General features: G+C 46.6%; 1 long non-coding RNA gene across 1 annotated transcript in view; it reads right to left on the bottom strand.

The window, feature by feature from the left end:
* Positions 1 to 265: 265 nt before the first annotated feature.
* Positions 266 to 21,867, bottom strand: part of LOC113599066 (uncharacterized) — a 37,967-nt gene continuing 16,365 nt past the window's right edge. Inside the window, exons 6-8 of the long non-coding RNA XR_003419789.2 lie at positions 20,728 to 20,820; positions 16,048 to 16,188; positions 266 to 2,005 (exon numbers count right to left, since the gene is read on the bottom strand). This is a non-coding gene — a long non-coding RNA (uncharacterized LOC113599066). The remainder of the gene's footprint in view (positions 2,006 to 16,047; positions 16,189 to 20,727; positions 20,821 to 21,867) is intronic.

The following is a 21,867-nucleotide window of genomic DNA, read 5'->3' as shown; positions in this document are numbered from 1 at the left end:
ACTAATGCAGTTACTGTAGGCCAAATTAATTATTGCCTCCTGGTTACAAAATTGGTCCCACCCCCTTGGGATGAGTCGCATTTTGGGCAGAATCCTAAAAATCTTCATTATCCTCCTCATGGCCAATCTCAGGGCTTGCTGTGACTAGTAATAATAGAAGACAACACTGACAGAATATTTTTTTAATGTTTATTTATGAGAGACAGAAAGAGAGAGAGAGAGAGTGCGCGCGCGCAGGGAAGGGCAGAGAGAGAGAGAGAGAGAGAGAGAGGGAAACACAGAATCCTAAGTAGGCTCCAGGCTTCGAGCTGTCAGCACAGAGCCCGGCGCAGGGCTCGAACTCACGAACCATGAGATCGTGACCTGAGCCGAAGTCGGACACTCAACCAACTGAGCTACCTAGGCGCCCCAACACTGACAGAATATTTATTGCTAGGTGCTATGCTAACTACTTTACATAAAATATGTCAATCCTCACAACGACCCTATGAAGAAAGAGTTATTATTACCCCCATCCTATAGATGAGAAGACCAAGGCTCAGAAAGGTGAAGTAACCCCAGGTCACAGAGCAGGTGAACAGTATTGATTACGACTCAGGTTCAGGCAGGCTGACTTGAGTGCACAGGCTCCCTGCTGGGAACAACTCCTCCAGCCAGCCTAGCCACACCACGTCCTAGCTGAACACTTAGTAAATGCCGGGCACTTTGCTAAGGTATTTGCTTGCATCCCCTTAACTCTTGAAGGAGGAAACAGAATCAGAGAGGTTAATTCACTTCCCCAAAGTCACACAGTAAGTGAGTATAGCAGAGACTGTTTTTCTCTAAAATCTAGTTTCTCCTTCTTCCAGAATCACAGATTCCCATTACAAGCTGAGCACATGGCCTTCTGGAATTAAGACATTTTCCAGACTCTGTTGAAACGAAGCGTGTCCATGTGACTAACTCGTGGGTAACAGGGTCTAAACAAAGGCGACTTCCTGGCCTCGTGAGCCTTCTCCCCTTTCCTCCTTCCTGCTGGTGGAATGTAGTTATGAGAGCCAGAGCTGGAGGGGTGCCAGCTTGAGCCATGACATGACAAAGGGTACACAGCAGAGCCACAAGGTAGAAGGAGCCTGGGTCCCCAGAGACTCCGCAGAACTGAGTCAATTCAGCCATCTTGAGGTGACCACCCAGAGACTTTTGACATGAAAGAGAAATGAGAGAAATGAACACCTAACCAGTTTGAGCCACCACTGCTTTGGGTTTTCCGTCCTTTACAGCGAAACCTAATCTTAATTGACATCGTAGTAGAGCTGGAATTTAAACCAGTTGGACTCCAAAGGCCACACACTTCACCACTTGGCATGCTATTTCTACTGTAAGACTTTATGCCCACATTGGTTCATCTTATTATTCCCATCTTCCATCCCCTTCATCTGGAGAGTCACTCGATAGATAATTGCCAAGTGCCAGGCTCTGTGCTAGTGAATAAGCCAATAATATAAATAAGAATAAGATTTGGTCAGTGCCCTCAAGGAGTTGGCGGTCCATCTCGAAAGACAGATGGCTAGGCAAATAAATAAAACACAGTGCAGTGAGTCCTGTAATAGGGGCATGCGCCAAGAGCCGTGGAGCACACAGGGTGTAACTCACTGCCTGAAGGTCAAGAAGGCTTCAGCAGAGCGCAGCAGAGGAGCTGGGCATGACAAGTGGCTGCAAGAAAGTATGAAGCGTACTTGGTTCTCATACACCAGTATCGCTGAAACCACTGGCCTGTGGTGACCACCTTCAGTCTAGAAACGCAGCCCAACCCTCCTTACCTGGAATTTTCAACGAGTTCTTCAGCACCGAACACCCCTCCAGCGCTTTGGGAATCCAGACTGCTTCTGCTCCCGCGCCCAAGGTCATGAAGAAAAAAGAATGTGGATCCTTAAGGCCAGCAGCCTCACAACGTGGAAGAAAATGGAAGCGGGAAACTGGAAGGCCCCAGTGGCAGGGCTGGATAAATACAGATCCTTCAGCAGAGCTGCAGAAGCCAGAATGAGTTCTGTCTGTAATTACCCCGTGCTTGAAAACAGTGTTTCCAACGTGACCTTTCTACCTGCAATTCTAACGGTGGGGCTGCTGTCACTGTTAATAAAGCCCAGGCCTGGCTCTCCCTGATTGGAGCCAATTAGAATTACCTGGAGAGGGCAGTCAGGGCAGCTGATGGCTAATGAGGGCAGCTGAGGTGCTGGCGTTGGTTTATTTGCCCGGCGACGAGGGGATGGAAAGCTTACCCCACCAAATGGTCCTCTTCTCCCTCCCCCTGCCCCCCCACATCCAATAATTCTCCTCAACATTCCATGAGCACCAGCTTTAAATTAAAGCAATGAGGGGCGCCTGGGTGGCTCAGCTGGTTAAACATCCGACTTCGGCTCAGGTCATGATCTCACGGTTCGTGAGTTCGATCCCCACATCAGGCTCTGTGCTGACAGCTCTGAGCCTGGAGCCTGCTTTGAATTCTGTGTCTCCCTCTCTCTCTGCTCCTCCCCCATTCGCACTCTCTCTCTCTCTCTCTCTCTCTCTCTCAAAAATAAATATAAAAACAAATTTAAAAAATTAAGGCAATGAGATCTACTGGGGGAGAAGAATATCTCCTGAATAATAAGGCCAAGCAACACTTTTCCCTCACTCAGCATGTATTTAGTAAAGCAACTACTATGTGCCAGGGGTGGTGCCAGGGGGAGCACATAACAGTGAATAAGATACAGACAGAGACAAACTCACCACGAAGTTAAAGATGCTCAGATTTTAGGGCCTCCCATTGGCACAAGTTCTGAGAGGGGCCTTAGCGGTGTGTTCTCATGGCAACATGTTTTTGTAAACTTTGCAAAAGCAAGCTATTGGATTAGAAGAATAAATATTGTTAAAATGTCAATACTACCCAAAGAAATCTACACCTTCAATACAATCCCAATCAAAATTGCACTGACATTCTTCTTGAAGCTAGAATAAGCAATCCTAAAATTTGTATGGAACCACAAAAGACCCCGAAGAGCCAAAGTAATATTGAAGAAGAAGACCAAAGCGGGAGGCATCACAATCCCAGACTTTAGCGTCATCTACAAAGCTGTAATCATCAAGACAGCATGGCATTGACACAAAAACAGACACATAGACCAGTGGAATAGAATAGACTCCAGAATTGGACCCACAAAAGTATGGCCAACTAATCTTTGACAAAGCAGGAAAGAATAGCCAATGGAAAAAGACAGTCTAACAAATGGTGCTGGGAGAACTGGACAGCAACATGCAGAAGAACGAAACTAGACCACTTTCTTACACCATTCACAAAAATAAACTCAAAATGGATGGAGGACCTGAATGTGTGACAGGAAACCATCAAAACCCTAGAGGAGAAAGCAGGAAAAAACCTCTCTGACCTCAGCCGCAGCAATTTATTACTCGACACATCTCCAAAGGCAAGGGAATTAAAAGCAAAAATGAACTATTGGAACCTCATGAAGATAAAAAGCTTATGCACTGCAAAGGAAACAATTAACAAAACTAAAAGGCAACTAACGGAATGGGAAAAGATATTTGCAAATGACATATCAGACAAAGGGCTAGTATCCAAAATCTACAAAGAACTCACCAAAGTCCACACCCGAAAAACAAATAATTCAGTGAAGAAATGGGCAGAAAACATGAATAGACACTTCTTTAAAGAAGACATCCAGATGGCCAACAGGCACATGAAAAGATGCTCAATGTCACTCCTCATCAGGGAAATACAAATCAAAACCACAATCAGATACCACCTCACGCCAGTCAGAATGGCTAAAATGAACAAATCAGGAGACTATAGATGCTGGAGAGGATGTAGAGAAACAGAAACCCTCTTGCACTGTTGGTGGGAATGCAAACTGATGCAGCCACTCTGGAAAACAGTGTGGAGGTTCCTCAAAAAATTAAAAATAGATGTACCCTATGACCCAGCAATAGCGCTGCTAGGAATTTACCCAAGGGACACAGGAGTGTTGATGCATAGGGGCACTTGCTCCCCAATGTTTATAGCAGCACTTTCAATAATAGCCAAATTATGGAAAGAGCCTAAATGTCCATCAACTGACGAATGGATAAAGAAGATGTGGTTTATATATACAATGGAATACTACTTGGCAATGAGAAAGAATGAAACATGGCCTTTTGTAGCAACGTGGATGGAACTGGAGAGTGTTATGCTAAGTGAAATAAGTCATACAGAGAAAGACAGATACCATATGTTTTCACTCTTATGGGGATCCTGAGAAACTTACCAGAAGACCATGGGGGAGGGGAAGGAAAAAAAAAAGTTAGAGAGGGAGGGAGCCAAACCATAAGAGACTCTTAAAAACTGAGAATAAACTGAGGGTTGATGGGGGGGTGGGTGATGGGCATTGAGGAGGGCACCTGTTGGGATGAGCACTGGGTGTTGTATGGAAACCAATCTGACAATAAATTTCATATTAAAAAAATAAAATTAAAAAAAAAAGCAAGCTATTTCCGCCCACTTGGTTAAGAATGCTGTCTCCTCCCACTCCGCTTTTCCCTCTGTCATGTTTCCCTTGGTGTAGGGTGGCCCTGAAGTGACCAGGGGCTCTTGTGGGATTTGGCACAGGGGAAGTGAAGTCGGCATGTATGTGGGTTTGTGTTTCGCGGGCTGTATTTAGGTGGTGGGCAGTCACTTTTGCGTATAATCATTTATGCTGGCCCTCTCGGGGTGGTAACAGCTGCCAGGAATCTTCCTACTGCTCATGGTGCCGACTCACTGGGTGCTGTGGCACAAGGAGCAGGGCCAAAGATCGTAGCAGATTGAAGAGTGTCCTATGGAACCTGGCCACCGGGAAGCATGTGGGTAGTGGGGAGAAACACAGTTTGCATTGTATAGCACCAAACGCTAGTCTAGGGGAATTTCTTCCAATCATCAGATGTGCAAGATTTCGTTCTCACAGCTACCTAGTCATATATACTAGGAATATTCAGTAATACAGTGATACAACTCCATGCTATACCTTTTTCTTTCTCCGTGGGAATTATGTCAAATAAGATTTCTCGTTTGTAGAGTACAAACGATCGCAGTCCTACAAGCAGCAAGTAGGTCTGGTTGTGAAATCACATGTTTTATGCATCCCAACTATTAATAATAAATACCATTTTTGGCTATTTCAAGGGAAAGACTTCATTTTCTTTCCTATCTCTGTGTACAAATCATTACAAAATTGTTGTCATATAAAGAGAACCCAGATAAAAGGGTAGCCAGCAAGGAAGAAAGTCTTATAGCAGTGTGCTAGGCAGTTAATTAATAAAAACATTGTTGGAGTGCCCGGCTGGCTCAGTTGGTGGAGGGTGCAACTCTTGATCTTGGGGTTGTGAGTTCGAGCCCCATGCTGGGTACAGAGAATACCTAAAAACGTAAAATCTTTAAAAATAACAAGAAAAATAAAAGCATTGTGTTATTTTTCTGTATTTTGTGATCTTTTCAGTATTTTCAGCTTTGAAAGCCTTATGATTTAATTGTCCTTTCTTTTCCCCATCCAATAAAGGTCCACTTTCAGGCCTAATTTTTTTTCGTATTTTACTTAACTAGTAAAATTTACTTTCCAGTCCTTATTCCTTGTCATGGTCTAATGGGAGAACCCTATTGCTCCTCTCCCCTCGCCACATATGTGATCAGTGCCCACTGCCTGCCGGGCTGTAAGCTAGAGATGGGCACACTGTGGTGGATGAAGCAGATCTGGCACCTTCCCACGTGAAGAGGGGGACACAGATATCAGATAAAACAAATCAGACAGGATGCTGTTTGGCAGAATAAGAGGGGAGAACTCCTTGTAGGAAATAACATTTCAGCTGAGACCCAAAGGCTAAGAGTCAGTCAGATGAAGAATTAAAAAATACATCAAGCAGAAAGAACAGCATAAGTGAAGGCCCTGAGGTGGTAAGAGCGTGAGGCATTACAGGTATTCAATAAATATCTGTTGGATTTTAAAAGTAAATATTATGGTTTGGGCAAGGCCAGGGTGTTATGGGAACATATAGGAGAGGCACTGAAGCCTTGCCAAGGGTAACCAGGAATGAAGGAATGAGGAAGAAGAAAAAGGTTAGAATTGACTTCCTGACTTTCAGGAGACGAAACAGCAGGTGCAACGGCCTGGGAGTCAGAGAGAGATCAAAGAGTAGCTCTGTATCACAGTGGGCTGGATTTGGGGAGAAAGGTTTGGCTGGGGGGAGGTTGAAAATAGACAGGGAGGAGAACTGGGTAGAATTGGCAAGAAATGAGGCCAGACCATGAAAATCTGAATAAGCCATGGTAAGATGCTTGGACTTCATATTGGCTGCTATGGTGACATAGTCTTAGGACAGGAAATGACAGGCTCAGATCAGCATGTTGAAAGGATCTGGTTTGCAGGATAGAGAACGGACTGGATGAGGGGTCAAGGCAGGAAGACCAGTCAGGAAGCTGTTAAGAGAAATGCAGTCATGAGAAGGTGGTGGCCAGGGGCAGAGGCAGTGGGGATGGGAAGAAACAGATCCAGAGAAGAAAACTGTGGTACCATTAGCCAGGCAAGATAAAAGAATCACTCAGGGGCTGGTACCAGGCTGATTTGTAGTTCCTCTTCCGTCATGAACCCAGCTGGTCTCAAGGGAGGCAGCGTTCTTGTTTACAACGGACGGTTTCTTTCCAGGAATAGGACTGCCTGCGCCTTTGGCCATGGGTCACCGTGTGCTGTTTACCTTCTGGACCCCTTGACCCTGCTCTGTCCTCTCCCTTTTCTTGCTTTTTTTTTAATTTATAACTTGCATATTTTATATTGCAATAAAAGGAACATTCACAGCAGACATAAATTTTAGTAACAGCATATCATCTTAGAAACAAACTCAGAGTCCCAAACTCCACTATAATGGACACAGATAGGATTAGCTGCCTAGCACCCTTTTTTTTGTTGTTCTCTTCTTAATTTTATTTTATTTTTTAATTTATATCCAAGTTAGTTAGCATATAGTGCAACGATGATTTCAGGAGTAAATTCCTTAATGCCCCTTATCCATTTAGCCCATCCCCCCTCCAGTAACCCTCTGTTTGTTCTCCATATTTATGAGTCTCTTCTGTTTTGTCCCCCTCCCTGTTTTTATATAGCTTTTGTTTCCCTTCCCTTATATTCCTCTGTTTTGTCTCTTAAAGTCCTCATAGGAGTGAAGTCATATGATATTTTTCTTTCTCTGACTAATTTCACTTAGCATAATACCCTCCAGTTCCATCCACGTAGTTGCAAATGGCAAGATTTCATTCTTTTTGATTGCCGAGTAATACTCCATTGTATATATATATATATATATATATATATATATATATATATATATATACCACATCTTTTTTATCCATTCATCCATCAATGGACATCTGGGCTCTTTCCATACTTTGGCTATTGTTGATAGCACTGCTATAAACCTTGGGGTGTATGTGTCCCTTTGAAACAGCACACCTGTATCCCTTGGATAAATACCTAGTAGTGCAATTTTTGGGTTGTAGCGTAGTTCTATTTTTAGTTTTTTGAGGAACCTCTGTACTGTTTTCCAGAGTGGCTGCACCAGCTTACATTCCCACCAACAATGCAAAAGAGATCCTCTTTCTCCACATCCTCGCCAACATCTGTTGTTGCCTGAGTTGTTAATGGTAGCCATTCTGACAGGTGTAAAGTGGTATCTCATGATTTGTATTTCCCTGATGATGAGTGATGTTGAGCATTTTTTCATGTGTCGGTTGGCCATCTGGATGTCTTCTTTGGAGAAGTGTCTATTCATGTCTTTTGCTCATTTCTGGATTATTTGTTATCTGTCCTCTCCCTTTTCACTGGGTTTGACCAAGGGGGAGCTGACAGAAGACTGGAGAGCAAAGAAGTAAGGTCACAGTATTCTCCATTGCATCCCTGTGAGGATGCCCCAGTATCTCTCAAGACAACCTTCTCACCTCTACCTTTCTCTGTCTGATTCTTCTTCCTGGTTTCCTATCTACTTCCCCACCCTTCACTCTGGGCTGACACAGGAGTGGGATCATCCCAACATCCCTGTGGTTCCCCCACGACTTACCCACGCCTCTGTCAATTCCCCTTCTTCAGTTATTCCAATGAAGATGTCATCTGTTTTCTTTTGGGGCCCTAACCCAGTCACGCATGTCCCCGCCCTTCTCCATAACACCGCCTTGTTCTTTTAAACCAGGCCACGCCCCCACACGCCTGGCAGCCAATGAGGCAAAGACCACGCCCATCAGCCCTCTCCTAGTAGCCAACCAGGATTTTCTGTGCCCCTCCTCTCGGGTCCCGCCCCACTCCACCCCTAGACTGGAGTTTGGCTCTACTTCCCTGGCTCTGACCCTTGGGTTTTCCCTAGTGTTTAGCTTCACCCTTGGTCAGCCCCTCGGGGCTTTCCTCCAGCCCTGGTGAGACCTGGGAAGCCAGTCATCAAGTGACCAGTGATCAAGATCCTGCCTGTCCCTCCTCAGAGGGCTGGATAAACCTGCTGAACTGTTCTCAGACTCACGGTCTCTCTAGGCTCCCTCGCTGACCTGTAACCATCTTCTTGATGCCTGTCTGGATACACAGGTGTGTGACCTATGACTGTAGCATTTTTTCCTGTTTCCTCCTCCCCACCCTGAGAGCAGGGACACCACCTTGTTCATGCTGTATCCCAGCGCCCAGCCCAGTGCCTGGAACATAGTAATTAACTACTTGTCAACTAACAGACTGACCAACTGGCTTCCCATCGTCTGTTACAGTCTTCCCCCGAACAAGATAGAGCACCATTAATTAGGCTTTAGGTTTCCTAACTAGTTTTTTCCAGTCTTGCCTCCTAAGACCAACCTCTTTGGCAATGGGAACTATTTCTAGCAACTGCTCAGTCATACATGTATAGGATTTTTCTGGGACACTCCCAGGGCCCAATTAATGGCTTTATCAGCCCTAATCCCTGATAAGTTCACAGGGACTCCTGTCACATGAAATTCAAAATAAAATTTTATCTTTTTGATCTAACAATAAACATTAATTTGTGTTAAAATTTAAAAAACAACAACTTTCTAGAATTTGCAAAATCATGCCTGCAAAATTGTGAGTAAGCTCAATGCAGCTGAACTGACCCTTCTTTCTGGCTGGGGCCCCATGCCATGTGTTTGAGTCTGTCCATTGGGCCCTAGTTACCATGATACAAGGGTGATTCCATTCACTCTGTGTGGGTTTTACTAGTGTGACTTGGCAAAGTCAAGCCAAGGTGGGGTTGGGGGGAGGAGGATCCCGTTTTTCAATTTCTTGGGAGGATGGAGGTGGCAAGGAGGAGTCAATTATCACATGTGTTTTTCAACCTTGGTGCTACTGTCAGGACGATTCTTTGCATGAGACTAACCTCGTCACTGCAAGATATTTATCATTTCTGATTTCCAGGCACTAAATGCTAATAGCACTCCTCAGTCATTGTGACAGCTCACCAAAAAAACCCTCCACAATCTCCCTAGGGGAGCAAGGTAAAAAAACGTGAAGAAGTGTTGTGACCTATGTGGTTGAATACAGGTGGAAAGAATGTTCTCTGAATGGTCTTGTCTTCCCCTATTCTTGTCTGAAATGAACACCCTTTTCTGCCCCTCCCTACTGAACTTGCTGACCCACGTTCTGCAGGACCTTCCTGGGCAAGAGCGTGCCCAGCTTCCCCCCCCCCCCCCGCTTCTCCCCCCAGTCCCCTCCCCATTAGCAATGGTATTGCCAATACCATTCATTTACCATTCTGTCGTGTGGTGTGACTCTTGTTATATCAGCACCTTTAATTTTAATTAAGTCTCAGGTTTGTTACAGAACATTTCAGGGGCGCCTGGGTGGCTCAGTCGGTTAAGCGTCCAACTTCAGCTCAGGTCATGATCTCACGGATTTGTGAGTTCGAGCCCTGCGTCGGGCTTTGTGCTGGTAGCTCAGAGCCTGGAGCCTTCTTCGGATTCTGTGTCTCCCTCTCTCTCTCTGCCCCTGCCCTGCTCACATTCTCCCTCTTTCCCTCTGTCTCTCTCTCCCTCAAAAATGAATAAACTTAAAAAGAATTAAAAAAAAAAAAGAATATTTCGGAACTGGCACATGTATCTCTCTGACCAAATTATAAGCTCCCAGAGGGCAGAGCCCACGTTTCATGCCTCTTTCCTTGCGAGACGAGGGTTTAGGCGGAAGGTGACCCAGGCGGAAGCATCTGGCAAGCTACTTGGACTGCAGGACTGCAGGCTGAGGACAACAGGGAGCTTGGAGCTGCCCACAGGGATAGCTGACAATGTGGTAGAAGAAGGCATGTCATTGGCCCAAAGACACCGCTTGGAGGAATGACCACCTTCAAGGTGTGGGAGGAAAAATAAAGCCCATAAAAGGAAAAGCGTTGTGGGAGGTGACAGGAATGTTGTGGAGTCACAAAAGTCACCAGAGAAGGGACTGGTCATCAGTACCAGAGGAGGCAGGAGGAAAGCTACGAAGTTCACGGTGGCCTTCTGGCCCCTCAAAGTGCAGTGGGGAGGGTGGGCCATGCTGTAAGGGCCCAGCAAGTGAGGAAACTAAGGCAGAGATGGCAGGCTTCTGGAAGGGAAGGGAAGGGAGGGCAACCACACGAAAGGACAACTTGGCACATGTGGACATTCCATAAACGTGTCCATTTATATAAATGTGTAATCGATCTGTGTGTTTATTTTTGTAACTGGGTCTGAATATTATAGGAAAGATAGAAACAGTGTTTGTGAGCAGAGTTGGAAGAACCATTTGCAGCGGAGGCTATGCAGATTGAGCCAGCTCTGGGAGGGAGAGCATGGGGTCCAGACAGCATGGGGGCCTCAGCCTTGGGAAGGAAAAGGACATTCCTGGGAAACAGGGATGACGACACGCAGGGAAGTTTATTTTAAAAGTGGGTACTTTAGGGGCGCCTGGGTGGCTCAGTCGGTTGAGCTTCCGACTTCGGCTCAGGTCATGATCTCACAGTTTGTGAGTTCGAGCCCCGTGTCAGGCTCTGTGCTGACAGCTCAGAGCCTGGAGCCTGTTTCGGATCCTCTGTCCCCCCCATCTCTCTCTCTGCCCCTCCCCCGATCTCTCTCTCCCCATCTCTCTCTTTCTCAAAAACAAATAAACATTTTTAATGGGTATTTTGAAGTGAATGGGTTGTTTTCCTGGTAATTTTACCAAAAACATGAAGTAACTGACCCTTTCTTATTTATGCAGAGACATTTTGGTGAATCGCAGCAGCCTCTAAACCTTACAGAATGCAGAATTTCTGTCATTGGATTTAAAATGCTTTTTCTTAGTACATCATAGCTCTAGCTTGGATAGGTCATGTGAGGGCAAGCTCAGAAAAAGGAGGTAACATTACCAAAGTGTCCAGAAAACGAAAATGCTTCCTTCATTCCAAGCACGGAGGTCAGTAATAAAAAAGCGCTTATCGTAGATTAATCCACAGCCTGAATGCAAAGGTTTGTTGGGGGAGCAGCGGGGGGGGGGGGGTGGTGCGAAGCAACCCTAAACTATATGACATGCACTCTGCCTTTTTACGACCTTGGCAAAAAACAAGCAGGAAACAAATCCCATTTACAAGGACAGCAAAAGCCCAGTCTCCTCTCTGACCCAGGCCCTCTCCATGCATCATAAATATTTCCATAGTCATAAATATCGCTGACGAGGAAGCAGAAGGCTCTTAATTGGCTTCAACTCATTTCATGGTGGAGGAAGCTAGGAAGAATGCACTGAATAAGAATAAGACAGGGTGAGAGATCTCCCAGGAGGAAACTAAAATCGATTCTTCCATCAACATGATGCTCTCTATGTGCACTGACTTCAGCCAGGAAAGAACCGGCTGTTGTGAGGGGTGCCTTCTCCTGCCGGCCCAGGGCCTTCCTGTCCCAGAGGTGCCAAACCCCTTTTGTGGTGGTTAATGTTGCTGATGACAAGCTGATCGTAAGGAAAGAAGGGAGATAACTAGCATTTATTAAAAATTAATAGGAGCATAATGGATAAACAAATGGGGGTGTATTCATCCAATGGAATCCCATCCAGCAATAAAAAAGATGAACCACTAATCACACAACAGCATGGATGAGCTTACATAGAGTACAGACTATATGATTCCATGTATATGACTTTCTGTAATGGGTGATCAGGGCCGAGAAAAAAAAAAATCCAAACAATGGTTCCTTCTATCAGTGGGTGAGGGATGAACTGGAAAAGGGTTTGAGGGAACTTTTGTAGGGATGGAAAAGTTCTGTATATGTCGACGGGGGTGGGGGTGGGGGGGAGCGGGCTGGATTACACAGGTGTTTGCATTTGTAAAAACTCAGTAAGTGTACAATTAAGATTCATGCATTTCATTACAATTAAATTCTACAGCAAATGAAAAACTAAACAAATCTCGAACCCTACTTAATGATATGCATGCTGAAGTATTTAGGGGGAAGTGTCCTGATGTCTGCAATTTCCTGTGAAATGCATCACTAAAATAAAATAGATTCATGGCTGGATAGAGGGATAGAGAGATGGACTGATATGTGAAGAAGCAGTTTTAGATGTCAACGGTGGGATCTATGTGGTTAGTAGACAGCTGTTCGTTGTACAGTTCTTTCTACTTGGTTGTGTGTTTGAAATTTCTCACAACGAAATGGAAGAAATAAGGATGTTGCAATAAAAGACAAGAAAAGAAAACAAACATCTATGAGTACCTAGGTGTACCAAGTGCCGTAGGTACATTTCCCCAATCCCCATATGGGCTTGATTTTGCAGACCAACAGGTTGACATTCAGAGAAACACAGCCTCAGGATGGAGGGATGTTTCTTCTTTCACAAGCGCCCTCCAGAGGTGGGATCTGGCACTTGTACTTTGGGTAGCAGACAGTCTCGTCCACGGCTGCTCCCCCTCAGCCTTCCTCTCAGCGCTGGCTTCTGATTAACTTCACAAGCGAAGAGCCAGTTTCAACCACCAGCTAATCAATGACTCCACAACTATTAATTGAACACCTACTATGTGGAGGGGATTCCAAGAGCTGTAAAACACAGTCTCTGCCTTCAAGAAACAACCAGAGTATTAAACCCAGCCTGGAGATCTGGCCCCTACATGTGACTTGGGCATTAATTATCCGTGGGACCATGAGCAAGTTACACCAGCCCTCAAGCTTCCACCTCCTCATCTATGAAATCAGGGCTTGAACTAGACCATCTCTCAGGTTCCTGGCACCCCTCATGTTTCTGTGACTTTTGATCCGTCAGAATTTTGAGGGTCAATGGCTGGTCCAGGGAGTGTGTGCTAAAGGAACACTGAGGAGGAGAAGTCGCCTTGGACAGGGTGTCGCCTCATAGGAAGTGGGGTCTAAGCGTGCCTGGTGGATGGGGGGAGGAGATGGGGTTCCAGGTGGAAGAAATGCAAACACAGGGCCTCGAGGCAGGGGGACACATGGGGACAGTAAGGAGAAAGTGACTGGAGAGGGGGCTCCGTGTTCAGGCAGCGGAGATGACACTGAGAAAGACACTTTGACTTTAGCTTCTGAGAGAGAGGCAGCCTCCCGTGAGGAACATTAAGCACGGGAACTGTAGACGAGATGGTGTCTGAGGAAGATCCATCTAGTTCTTTGCAGTCATGGAGGAAAACGGCAGTGCAAACGTTCACAAATGACAGATTATTAAAACAGTGTGGCAGACTCTGGAACATCCTCAATCTGTGGTTCCCCAGCTATGATCTTCGGAACGTTAGGTTTCCTGGGAAGGGCCTTAGGGACAGTAAGGGGGGGGGGGGGGAGGGGCGAGGGCAAGCAGAGGGAAGGCCGGGCCCAGCACCCTCTCTCATCCTGGCCTTGACCTCACCAGCACAACTTGGATTGGATTGATACCTGGAAGCTCCAGATCAAATTTATTTTCAAACAAGAATTCAACAGACCTCAACTGAACCGTATCAACTCACTACAGAAATAAGTAGCCAAACAAACGTGGGGGCTGTTTGAGGAGAATTTGCTGGGCATGCGCCTCGCACTGCTACTTGAGATGATTGCACATTTTCACCAGTGAGATGCCAGCTCTGACAAAGGCGGGGAGTCTCAGGAAGAAGGCAGATTCGGAGGACGGCTGTGCCCGGGCCCCAGGAAGTTACTGAAATGGTCTCATTCTGGGCATCACCCAGATGCAATGGGCTTTCAGCTGTGAGGCCCTGCAGGCCTGCCTCTCGGTAGTCCTGACTTAATTCCCTCAGCAGGGTCTCCCCACCCCCACCCCACTTGGTTCCCCTCCTGGTGGGCCCCACCATTGGGTGGGACAGAATCTCTCCCCGAATCTTTGTTGTTTGTCGTCCTAAACAGATATTCAACAGCATCTCACCCCATAAAACTGAACCAGGAGAAAACAAAAGCCGCCAACTTGGAGAAGTTACACAGGTTCTAGATTCTTACAGATATATTTTGGTTGAATCCCCTGGCTCCTGGCTCCTTCACAGGAGACAATAATTGATAAATTCTGCCCTCCACATTTATTCTTAAATAATCTCATTAACGGTCTCTTCTTACCGACCTGCTCCTAGATGCCCACAGGGCAGAGCATTTGCCCTCCCCTTACCTCAGGTGTCCCTCGCCCTCCGTTCCACATGGCAGGGCCACAGTTGAGCACTTCCTCATGGCTGTGCTCCCACCCGCAGTAGCTACCGCGTGCCTGACCTTCTGCGAGGCGTTCTGGTTATCTGTCACCGCCTAACAGATCACCCAACACTCAATGGCTCAAAAAAACCAGCCTCTATTATCTCGCATGGTTCCTGTTAGTTAGGAATCTGGGAAGGATTCAGCTGGGTAATTCCGGCCCAGGGTCAGTTTGCAGTCATGTGTTAGCAGGGACAGGAGGATCTACTTCCAAGGTGGCTCACTGACAGGACTGGCAAATTGTCGCTGGCTCTTGTTGGGGGGCCTGAGATCCTGTCCACGTGGGCCTCGCCACATCGCTGCTTGAGAGTCCCCGTGGCATGGCAGCTGGCTTCTCTGGGAAGCCAAGAGGCCAAGCCAGGTGCTGTGATGACTTCAGGGCCTATCTTGAGGCTCATACATTACGCCTTCTACTTCATTTTACTGGTCACACAGGGCAAGCCCTGACTCGATGTGAAAGGAGGTGACACAAGAAGGCAAGGGTCTTTGGAGGCTGTCCCACCACACGACAGAAGTGTCAGAAGAAGAGGGATCCCTGTTTGAGCCATTAAGTAGTTTGCAACTTATTTGCGGGGAGAAAACTTACATACTTATACCTATAATACTAAAGGGATTAAAGAAAAGAAGAAGAAAAGAAGAGTAATAATGACAAGGCAGACAGCACACGTCCTGGAATGCAACCTAGGTATTGAGTGAGCAAGATCGATACAGACTCTGCCCTCTGGACGCTTGGAATCTACTGGGAATGACAGGTTTCACATGCAGAATTGCACTTGGAATAAAACCCTATCGCCTTAACCTTACCTTTCTCCATTCTTTTCTTCTACTACTCATCTCCTTTTTCACTGAGCTCCAACCACTTAACCTGTTCTCCATTCCTCCAACAGATTAAGCTCCTCCCTCCCTCGGGACTTTGCACTTGCTGTCCCCCTCCCCCTCCCCCCCCCCCCCCCCCCCCCACCAACCCCGACTGTCCTCCAGGTCTTTGCACAACCAGCTCTTTCTCACCACCCAGGTCTCTGCGTTTAGTTGCCACCTGATCTTGTCCTCCACTTCCCCCAACTAGAATGCATGAGAACAGAGACTGTGAAACCTCCCTCACTGCTGTGTCTCCAGACAGACCTGGCCGGCACTCGTTCCATAATAAGTGACGAATATATACTACAGTGAGTGAATGAAGTACCCCCTTTCGGACCATGTTCTAAAACCGTATAAAATCCTCTCTTTAGGATATCGAAAGCTTAAGCTCCAGACCTGTCACTTGGCCATTTCGTAATCCAAACCAAGGTCGGTCAATTGTCTCCGTGGTGGTGAGCAAACAGCATATGCCACACCTGCCTTTTCCCCCACTTCTGGTTTCAGCGGATCCGGCCCAGGCTAACCGTGTTATTTGTACTTCTCCTCCGGGACGGTCCTCAGTCTCTCACTGCCTTTGGTTGGCTTCCCAAAAGCGTCCCTCTCCTCCAGGGGAAGGGCAACTCCAGCCTTATTTTGCTGCACTGGCACTCGGGGGTTCGGCTTTCCTGGGCAAGAAAAATATTGAAAACGGTTGTTCATTAACATCCCAGCTTTCCCGCTTTTCGGGAGAAACCACATGACAAACGGAGACCCCACACGTATTTATTTTGAAAATACGTTTTTTAATTTGAAAGCAAATGGACGCTGCTGGTCTGCAGGTCATTTCACCTGCTGTGGCGTGTGATTAGCGAGGCCTTTTCTCGCTGGGTGGTGGTGCCGGCTAATGGACTCACGCTCCCTCTGTATGTTTATCTTCAGTTAATTAAAATTTTGCCAAGTCTTCCTCGCAGCCCCTGTGCACAGCAAGGCTGAGCCTTGGCTTGTGGCACCGATCTGGGCTGGCAGGCTGGGAGGGGGGAGGTCATCCTATTAAATATTAATCTGAAAGGGCAATCGGGCCTGTGGGCTTCCACCCCCGAGGTTCTCTCACTGGGAAGGCACAGATCGATGCCAAAACCCAGTGCCTGTGACAACTCTCCCTGCCAGGCCTGAGTCAGCATCAGATGCAATTTTTCAGAACTGTTATTCGACAATAAATCTGAGCAGAATTCTGGGAGATCTCTCTTAAAAACTGGAATGAATTACACGCACATCCACCTTTGAAGGGAATGTTAGCCATCCTGCGAAACTGTGCCTTATAAATGATGAACAGGTCAATTTGCCAGATGAATTTTGAAGTTACGGGTCAGGTTAAGACTAGCACTTCAGATGTTAGTTTTGAAAATCTGCCTTTGCCAGGAAGAGGGGAGGATAGGAAAGACTGAGCTGGCACTCAGCCTTCCATTGCCCTATTTTTGAAAATGCAGAAGCTGCTCCCCACAAGTTCACCTTCCCACCCCCATCCCTTCCTTCCATCACTGTTAGCTAGGTACTACCTACTGAATCACTTCAGCAAACACCTTTGCCAGGAAACTTGGAACAGCACCCTGTTGGGGCGCCTGGGTAGCTCAGTACGCTAAGTGTCTGACTTCAGCTCGGGTCACAATCTCACGGTTCGTGGGTTCGAGCCCCGCATTGGGCTCTGTGCCGACAGCTCGGAGCCTGGAGCCTGCTTCAGATTCTGTGTCTCCCTCTCTCTACCTTTCCCCCACTCACTCTCTGTCTTTCTCTCTCTCAAAAATAAATAAGCATTAAAAAAAATTAAATAAGGAAGAGCACTCTGTTGTGGGTTCAATTGTGTCTCTCGAAACAGTAAGTTGAAGTCCTAATCCCCAAGACCTGTGAATGTGACCTTTGGGGGGCTCAGTCAGTCAAGAGTCTGACTTTGGCTCGGGTCATGATCTCAAGTTTCATGAGTTCGAGCCCTGAGTCAGACTCTAAGCTGACAGCGTAGAGCCTGCTTCAGATCCTCTGCCTCCCTCTCTCTCTGCTCCTCTCCTGCTCACATGCACGTGCACACATGCGCTTTCTTTCTCTCTCAAAAATAAATAAACATTAAAAGGAAGAAGAAGAAGAAGAAGAAGAAGAAGAAGAAGAAGAAGAAAAGAAAATAGAATCTTTGCAGGTGTGATTACTTAAGGTGAGGTCATCCTAGCTTGGGTGGGCCTGATCCAATGATCGGTGTCCTTATAAAAAGAGATAACAGAGATACAGAGACGCACAGGGAGACCACAATGTGACATTAGAGGCAGAGGTTGAAGCGATGTGTCTACCAGATGAGGGACACCAAGGATTCCTATCACCACCGGAAAGTAGGAAGAGGCAAGGAAGGATCCTCCCCCAGCACCTTCAGAGAGAGCATGGCCCTGGCAGTGCCTTGGTTTTTTTTACTTCCAGCCTCTAGAAATGCGAAGAGGAACGTGTGTTACTTTAAGGCACCACGTCCGTGGTACTTTGCTGCAGCAGATCTAGGAAACTAATATACACTCTCCTCCGGGTCCTACTGCTGACCGTCTTCCCTGGCTTGCCTCTCTGCCAACGCCATGGATAGGCTTGCTCATTCTGATTCCCTTCCCTTCCCTTTATCTACAATGAAGTCCCAACTTGCTGGGAGGCTTAGGAAGTGGGACATCAGGCCAAGAAGAAAACCTTATCACGTCCCACATCTTGCAGATGAGTTTTGAAACATCTCAGTCTACGTTCTTGCCTGAGCAGAAGTCAACGTACATAATAAGATGGCTCTTTGATGATGGAGGATGTCACTCTGCCTCAGGGGTCATCACTCTAAGTTCAGGTCTCCCTGGCTGGCATCACAGATACACAGAGAGCAAGACTTTGGCGTGAATTTGTACTGACCCCAGCATATACTCTGAAGACTGTCTTTGTCTCTTCTGAAAATTGAATGTAACAACAACAGAACTAGGAATCAAGATTCTACAATATTCTGTTGTCTTGAAATACCTGTGGGCAGGCATGTTGCACTTGAGGTCAGAAAGCTTGGACCTGAATTCCAGCTCTACCCATCCTCACAATGCATTTGCACAATAAGTATTATCATCCCCCATTTACGTGTGGCAGGTTGAACAGAGGTCACCTCATCCCACCTGTGGAGAGACACAGTCAAGGACAGGAACTTCTGCTCGGTCTTTGTTTTGCTGAGTGGGCCACACCAGCTGAGGGTAGAGATGAACTGCTCTGGATGACAGAAGGGGTTTAAAGAAGTCATAGAGGTGAAGGGAAGGAAAGAGAAAACCACTGGTAAGAAAGAGGAATTTGGGAAATCTGATGGAGAATTTGACTTAATTTTTATTGTGTGGTATGATCTGTATCTTCTCCCCCGTATCTGCCCAAAAAGACTTCTGGTTAATACATTATGGAATTGGATCCGGTTTGGGAGATGGGCATCAGATAAGAAACAAAGACCACTCACAAGGATCCAATCATCCCAAGGCTGATTAGGAGCTGAAGCTCAGAAACATCGAGTGCCCTGCTCAGGGTTACACAGCCTTAGGTTCTGAAGTCAGATCTGTCTGACTCCACACCTATGTTCCTCCCTCTAACATATGGGTTATTCTCATGGTGGACTTACCAAACTATTTCAGGCCTAGGAGGTAGTCCAGATTGAAAAGAAAAATATTCCAAAATTATTTGTATAAATGCCGTGGCCAAAAAGCAATAATAACTTACTGATTGTAGTTTTCATATGGCTAGAGCTTTGCAGTCTGGAAAACTGCCTTCTGTTTACTGAGCATTTAATAAATGCCAAGCTCTTTTCATGTGCATGATGTGATCTAATCTTCTGAGTAGGACTGAGAGGCAGACACTTTTATCCTCATTTTACAAATGAGGAAACATTAAAGAGTGGCTAGCCCAGGTCACTGTTGGGAAGCAGCAGACGTGTGACCTAAATGCCAACAATCATTTAGTTTATTTACTTTCTGAGTAGGTAAGACACACACATACTACGATGTTTAGCAAGGAAAGGGCCAGCAGTGAAAAGTGTCTGTTTCTTCCTCCTCCTCAGTGGCCAGCCTCCCTTCCCTGGCACCCTCAGATCACCGTCTATGACCAGTGTCCTTCAAAGATATACTTGGTATTTACAAATATGACCATGTTCTTCTGATACCACAGTTGCCTCCCTCGGGGAAAAAGAACATTTGAAGTTAACCTGAGGAGACTGTGCCTTCCCTCAGCCTTCCTGGTAAGCTTCTGTTTAAACTTTTAGAGCTGAAGTACCGAAGGAGTAAATATCCTCTTTTTTTAATGTTTATTTATTTTTGAGAGAGACAGAGTGTGAGAGGCGGAGGGGCAGAGAGAGAAGGAGTCACAGTCTGAAGCAGGCTCCAGGCTCTGAGCTGTCAGCACAGAGCCCGACGCGGGGCTCGAACTCACAGACTGTGAGATCGTGACCTGAGCTGAAGTCGGACGCTTAACCGACTGAGCCACCCAGCGCCCCTGGAGTAAGTACCTTTTTATGTTTTTCTGGGAGCTGGCGGGGGTTGGGGGTGTACTGAAAAGAGCATGGGGTCCGGAATCTCATGGCACTAAGTTCAAGTTCATACCCAGAGGTGACTTCACCTCTTGGAACCATTTCTGCATCTGAGAAATGGAGGCAAACCTCCCTACCTACCTGCTGTGAGGACAATCGAAGAGAAGAAAGTAAAACGCATCTGGCGCCCTCCTTCCTTCTCCCCCTGAAGGAGAGCCTACCATTTCCCTGGGCTTCTTTAAGAACACAGAGACAAGGAAAAAGCAAACTCCCCAAATCTACACACTGTTTAATGATCAGCTTTGACCTAATTCTACTTCAAAGCGTTTCCGTCTCCTTCCTACCTCCCACTACCTCCCACCCAGCTGCCAAGTATAGAGAACACATGAAAACTTAGGCCAAATGGGAACCTGGAATGTTAAAGCCTTTGAGAAAACAGCTGTTTGTTTGTTCATTTATTGCCCTGTTTTTGGCCCTGTCTTGTTTGATTACAAGGGCCTGTGGGGAAGAAGAATCCTTTGCACTTTCCTCTACGCGGTACTCGTACACCCTTCGTTTCACTCCACAACAGTTCTTGTGAGAAAAAGCCAAACTGTGGTTCAGAGGTTAATGCTTTGGTAGGAGGCACAAGGCAGAAACGGGGCTAGAACCCAGGTCTTCCCTCTGATTTCCTCACCTTTCACTGTCTCCATATGTAATTGTTTCTGCCTCAGTTAGGGTGCCTTTGGCTGCCAGCAACAGACCATCCAAGTAACTCTCGCTCATGTACCTGGAAATCAGGCACATGGATAGCTTCAGAATCAGCTTAGGACAGTGGCTTGGCACTCTTTCTCTGCTCCCCTCTTGCTTTTCCCCCCCGTCCTCTGTGTATTGGCTTCATTTTCAGGCTGGCTTCCCTCATGCCAAAGTGATTTATTGCTCTCCAGACTCCACATCAACACATCACAATGTCCGGAGAAAAGAGTCTCCTCTTGTGTCCCTTTTATGAATAAAGAGGATCCTTTATAAGAAGTCCCAACAAACAACCCCCTTGTGCCTCATTTTCTCAAACTGGAACAAATCTTGTGGTAGGCATCTGTCATGCTTGCGGTCACCCTGGCTCTTTTGAACACTCATCCTTTGTTACGACAAGTTCAAAATTATAAGTTCCACCTCTCCAAGGTAGAAGCCAGATTTTGTTCTCCCTTTGTTAGGACAAGTTTGAAATTATAAGTCCCACCTCCCCAAAGTAGAAACTAGATGATTCTGCTCTCCCGCTACAGCCTGCCACACACACACACACACACACACACACACACACACACACACACATACACACAGCAGAGGCATTTGTGGCTGCAGAGTAAAGTCAAGCTCCTGGCACAGATGCATCTAGAATAGTCTGTAGCGCCTTCATCCAGAGCTTGGTGTTGGTGGCACCTGTCAGCTGTGACCTGCGGAATGGTTTGGGCCAGTTTTCCCAGCAGCCTGGCTTTCCAGCTCTCCCTATGATCTTGTGAGCCACCCACTGTCCTTTCTATAAACTTTCCAAGTGCTGAATCACCCAGATGGGCTTCTGCTATTGCAGCTAAGAACCTGATTGATGCATATACCCGTTCCTGAGCACATGGCTGGGGCCAGCCCAGTGCCCTCTGCTGACCGGGTTACACCTGAGTTCCTGAGCCAATGGGTAGCAAGAGACTTGGGATTTCCCTTATGCCAGTCACGACTGGCTCTGAAGTTCAGGGTGCGGTCAGCTTCCCAGGGAGCACAGGAGGACATATGGGAAACCTAAATAAAAACTGGTGTAAGAAACGGGGGAATCGATGCTTTGTGG

The sequence above is a fragment of the Acinonyx jubatus genome, chromosome C1 (assembly GCF_027475565.1).
Source record: "Acinonyx jubatus isolate Ajub_Pintada_27869175 chromosome C1, VMU_Ajub_asm_v1.0, whole genome shotgun sequence".
NCBI lineage: Eukaryota > Metazoa > Chordata > Mammalia > Carnivora > Felidae > Acinonyx > Acinonyx jubatus.
The sequence above is the reverse complement of the archived record's forward strand: the minus strand, read 5'-3'. Positions and strand labels throughout refer to the sequence as shown.